Source organism: Cyanistes caeruleus, chromosome 1 (genome assembly GCF_971803275.1).
Source record: "Cyanistes caeruleus chromosome 1, bCyaCae1.hap1.1, whole genome shotgun sequence".
In the NCBI taxonomy this organism is placed as follows: domain Eukaryota; kingdom Metazoa; phylum Chordata; class Aves; order Passeriformes; family Paridae; genus Cyanistes; species Cyanistes caeruleus.
Window position 1 is genome coordinate 69,286,328 of NC_141701.1, and position 5,852 is coordinate 69,292,179.

A 5,852-nucleotide genomic window follows, 5' to 3' on the forward strand; every position below is an offset into this window, starting at 1 on the left:
AGACTGACCTTTGGAAAGCAAACTGTCCTAGTGCAAAATGAAGTCAGAAAGGAGTCTTTGAGTTCACAAGAGAGGAAGAGGAGCCTGTTGCTTTGTCACACTCTTATTTATCTGCATAAACGCATATGTTAAGTGCCTTCTCAAGTGAAGCATTCTGTAAGAAAAGTAAATGCACACTCTTAGTACGGGACTACAGATTTTTATTTTCCCATTCTTAGGTTATCTAAGTGTGGTTGCTGAAACGTAGTAGGATTTCATCTTTCAAAATTGGAATAGATGCCTTTGAAATAGCACTCATTTATAGAGACAGCTGAAGAGAAATAACAGCATTTTTCTAGCAACACTTATGCACTTTTTTCCTTAAAATTTCCTTTTGTATGTAAAAATGTAAAAAGTATGTAAATACTTTTATGAGGTTTCTTGAGTCCCTCAGAGTTAATGTGTTTAAGGTTAATCTTTTCATACAAAATATTTAAGGTCGATCTTTTCATACCAAAATACTATGGCATTATAACTTCTAAGTTGATACAAATATGACAATCACAGACTACATTATTCTGCCATTCTCTTTGGCTGATCTCCCTGCAGTATGGCATTGATATTCTAAATTTTGATGTACAATAACACTGCAAATCTAAACTTTCCCTAAACATACTAAGATTTCTATTTTCAGCATTGTTGCAAATAGGTTAAAATGCTGGTTTTCTGAAGCCATTGATAGAAAAGTCTGTATTTTATTTTTTGCAAGTAATATACAGTACAGTATCAACTTTGAATTCTTTGAACTCTTAGTCTGAAAGAAAAGTTATGTTGAAGAAAGGAAGCAGATGAAGGCTGTGTCAGAGAATTTTCCATAACGAAGTTCATATTGAGTAAAGGAAATGTTCTGTGTAACTGACAAAGTCAGTGGAGACCACAGTAAAGCTGCTAGAGTATATTTGGCTGCATTTGTTCAGTAAAGGACATATTTCTGGAAATGATGGCTTAGGTCAAAATGTTAGAAAGTTACAGTGTGTTTCTGAAGCTCCTAGGCTGAATGTTGCTAAAAGGCTGCCATGTACTTTTAACAGGAATGGAGTAGAATTGAAATAAAGCACAAGTTCCGTGAAGCAATCAAAAACTGAGGGAAGAAATTAGTTATTCAGTATTATGGGGCAAAGTAGCAACAGAGATATTGTTTATAAGAAAACCCAAATAGTTCCATTTTATCTACGTGCAGACAAGCCAGTTTGCTGTGAAAATAGAGTAAAAAATATCAGGGTGTAAGTTTATTTCTTTAGTTTATGGGAAAGAATTAGCACTGATCTTTTTTTTCAAGGAAGGACGTCAATTCCTTATTAATGGACTTCCTTCCATAAAAAGATAAGATGTTTGTTTAGAAAACTTTATTTATGTGCAACTGTTACTAACAGGAAGATCCTGCGAAAGGGGAACGTGTTTATTTCCAGCTAGCACACTAATAGAAAATGAAAAGTGGTATTCTGAACTTTCAGAATTTTTTCTTTTTTAGCTGTCTGGTTCCATAAAATTGTGTAGGAAATGAAGTACTGTAACTGTTATGAACACCTGTAATTTTCCAACCCAGTAAGCCTGTTATTTTTAACCCATTGTTATGTTCCAGGCATAGATGATTCTTTAGGGTTATATATATCTCATCTCCCTGCCTAGTGGTCCCAAATTTCCATGTGTATGAGGCCTGTGATGTTTTAGTTTATGCTTTACATTTAGATTTCTCCACTCACTTTTCTGAATAGGCGACTTATTGCAATATAACTTTACAATCTTACAGCTTTTGTTCCTGTAGGGCTTAGGGTAATTTATCCCCTCATGGATAAGGCCCCTGCAGTAACTTTATTTACTTTTTAGTGCAACAGCAGTAGTTTTCTGTGTCTATTTAAAGGTATTTTTCCCTCTGTAATTGTTTTAAATCTACCCTAGAAAATATTCATGTCTGTTCAGAGTGTGTTGAACATGCACTAAGTAGTTTGCAAAGAAATTCAGAGTCAAAGAAAGTAGTCTACACATTTCTTCCCTGGAGACTTCAGTCCTGTTTACCTTCAATATCTTCCATATTATGCTATTTATAATAATGAGAATTCAGTTGAAAAAATAATCTCCAAAATGCTAGGGTGTATAACAATTCCAGGACAAAATCCAGGTTTGATGCTAACAAAGCAAGGAGGTCCTCTGCTTTCTTAAGTTGCAACACAAAGCCCACACAATCCAAAGAGTAGAGCAGAACAATGTAGGGGTGAGTTAAAACTCAACGCCCTATGCAGTCTCTGTTGTCTGTCACAGCACTACAGAAGATGTGCTAGCAGAATTTCTGTCCTTCCCCACCCCCAAAAAAAACATGCACCGTATTGACAAAATAGAAGACCTGTATGAGTATGACACTGTAGACAGAGTACACAGAAAATCCACATGTGAAATCTGACAGAGTTACAGGCATCTCCTTAGAGGCATATTCAGTGATCTCTCCCTAAAAGAAATGAGTAAAGGAAGTGTGTTTTTCTTGGAAAAAATAATCTTTTGGAAGAACCTGAAAGAACTGTGCAATAGAGTTATTTGAGTCTCTAGGAAGTCAAGAGTATTGTGCACTGGAAGATTAGTTTATGGAAGTAAACTGGTTTTGTTTTTTAACATGTATGCGGAAATACAGAAACTGAAGTGAGGGATGTGATAAAGTTGGCCTTGAGCATTTCTTCAAGAGCTTTGGCTATAAAATGCAGTGGTTTATTCAGAAGAAGTTCATGGGGTTTTTTGGAGACAACATAGAGTTAGATGGTGACTCTTCAGTCACCATGACTTGCCTTCATGAGTAAAAAAGCTCTGGCATCAATTTCAAATGTCAGAAATACAAGTTGTAGACTGTGATAAAGGAGCTGTGTGTTATTTCAGCTGCTACCCTTTTCATAACAGAAGCACTGTAAATGTAACAGGAGGCATCAGGGATTTTTTTACCAGCCAGTCAAATTCCTGTACTAATAGAATGATAGAACGACGTACCAGACACAGTATTCTACCATTTGTGCAACAGACTTTAATTGTAGTTGTTATGTGGCAAGACAGTGGCTTAAATTAAAAAAAAAAAAAAAAGGATTGATGTTTTTAATACAGATGAAGAATTGGACTCACACTTTTAGAATGTTGTAATGTACCAACATAACTTTCAGGTTTATTTGCTTGTTTATGTAGTCTCCTGTATGTTGCTATAAACAAAGATATATAGCATACTGCGGGGGTTTGCCCTGCCTATTACATTCCTCTCTTCTCCATTTACATCTCAAAGTTGGGTTTCTGAGGATGGTTATTGACTCTGAATTATTGGCCAAACCATGTTTTAGAGCAGAATTCTTGTACCCAGTGTTTGATCAAGGCTGGTATGTTCTCACCAATTATAGCTTATTCATTGAAGAGTCTTACTCACCTGAACAAAAAGGCAAAAGAGCCACAGGCTTACTCTCATAATTTCTGGCAGTTTTCTTTCCCATTGTCCACAGTTAAAATAAACCAATTCTACTCCTCAATGAGAAGTTTGGCTTTAAGACAATCATTATAATGTGCACAAGCATAAATTAAATTTTCATATTTTTCCTGGAGAAAATACAATACACTAAAAATTTGCCAAATGTCTTGCTTATGTAGAAGACATTTTCAGTAATTGCTACGTTTTTTCCATCTTATGGCATATTCTCTTATACTGACCACCACACAGGATGATCTCTTCTCTCCGATACAGAGCTGGCAGGACCCTGGGTTAGGCATCCTATCCATTTAGTAGCATTTTCATGCTTTTGGTAGGGTTGCCTTTCTCACAGCAGAATTCATGTTACAGTATTATTTACTGTTCTTTTATATGTAAACCAAATAAATAGAATACACCAGGGATTGATACCTTAGGTTCTCCCTGTTTGGTTGAGCATATTAGCAAGTGTGTCAAAAGGAGGAAAAATACTCCAGTGAAATGTCCTTTCTGGAAGCCATTGAATTTGTACCCATCTACAGGCAACCCTGAAACACTTGAAATGACACTGCAAATGAGCACAGTATATAGTGAAAACATACCTGGAATTCATTCTGCCAGCAAGAACTACAGAATAATGTTTAAGCAGTAAAAATAAAGGAAAGGCATTAAAAGAAATGTATTAATAATTTAATAGTGAAATAATAACATACTATTTTTTTTCAAATTGTTATTAAACTGTAAACTTAGCCAAATCTTTACAATCAGTTCCTGAATTTTCAGTTCTTAAATTTCCCATCTGTGTATGTGTATGCTACAGGTGTGGACTTGGAAACTACTTGGACTCATAGTCTTCCTTAGAAGTAAGATGTATTTTAAAACAGTGGCCAAGATTTTTAGAAATGGTTAGCTCAGCTGTCCATAATTAGGAAGCTGATTTTGGAGCTTGATGTTTTCTGAACTTTTAAGATGTCAGAAGCTACGTCTGGTTGCTCAGCAACTCAGTATCTGGCCACTATGATTTTAATATCATATTATTTTTCAGTGTGCCACCTTCTGTCACCAAAGGAGTTTAAATTGAGGTTGCTAATACAAAAAAATCTGAGCAAAGCAAGCATTTCTTCCACTAATGTCTCCCCAGCGGAGGAGGGTTTTTGCACAGTTATCTTTCATGCATGTTTGCACAAAGTTATAACCTCTCATCCGCCTTACTTCTTTATAATCTAATGCCATGGATTTGTGGTTAGCTGGCTGCAAGGATAATCTTGACTGATATGAAATCACACTGTTACTGTTGTTCTCCTCAGGTTTTCAAAATAACGCATTTCCCTGTGGCTGCAAATTAAGCCTTAAAGCCATGAGCACACATCCTGTAGAACAGTGTAGAGTAAGTTCTTGCCATGTACATCTGTGTCAATATGGATGCCAGCAGCAGAGCTCTCTGTCTGTGTGCGCTCTGAGTCTTGAATCTGCTTTTTCTCTGGATATTTATAATAAATCTGATATTTTAAATAGTAATACTTCTGCACTTGGCTTTCTGTCTGAGAAAGAGCTGTTTTTTCTTCTTGAGTAAGAACCTGTGTGTGGATGACAGCCTTTTTTTTCCTCACAAATTTTCTTGGGCCATGGGAATCGTCATCCTGTAAGAGAAGTGTGATACCAGCAGGCACTGCAGTTTTGGGAAGCTGAGGGACAGAAGAATCATAGCTGAAACCATGGCTTCTTATAGACCTGAGATTTATTGTAGACATCTGTCTAAAACCCACTTAGTTAACAGCACCTCTAGAAGGAGCTCATACCGGCTTCTTTTCTTCTTTTGTGCATCTCCTGTAACTTACTATTGTCTAAATTTAACTCTGATCAGAGTCCTGAGTCCCAAGAGGAAATGTTTCAAATTAGTTTAGTTTTACCTGGTCGGTAGATCCTATTATTTTAAGAAAGTATTGCAGTCATAATTGAAGTCATAATTGAAGGAAGGGTTCGTTTTTTGTACTTCAGGAGGATATGTTTATGCTATAAGTATTTTCATTCCTTCTACCTTGTACTTTATTTCACGGCTTGTGTATAAGATGCAATGTAATGAGCAGTTCATGGGGGGGCATGTGACAGATGCATTCTGTTTTAATAGGAAGCCCAGAATCCAGCAAAAGGGTGGATGACTTCAGATTACTTATCTTCCTTTCATAGGTTACACCTAAACCAGAAATGTCCACTAGAAGTCAACAAGATATGAATGCATGCTTTTTTTATCATAATTTAGAGAGGAAGGGAGGTTTCTCTTGATTCAAAGGTCTTCTGGGTGAGGTCTTCTCAACCTTTTTCTTATGACACATTTCCTTTCTCCCTTAAGTGTTCTGTGAATGTATTTTCATTTTGCTTTGTGGGG

At 36.2% G+C, this 5,852-nt stretch overlaps 1 protein-coding gene across 30 annotated transcripts in view; it reads left to right on the plus strand.

The window, feature by feature from the left end:
• The window catches only part of COBL (cordon-bleu WH2 repeat protein), a 153,790-nt gene that overhangs the window by 81,671 nt on the left and 66,267 nt on the right, over positions 1-5,852 (plus strand). The gene's annotated exons all lie outside the window — the stretch shown is intronic.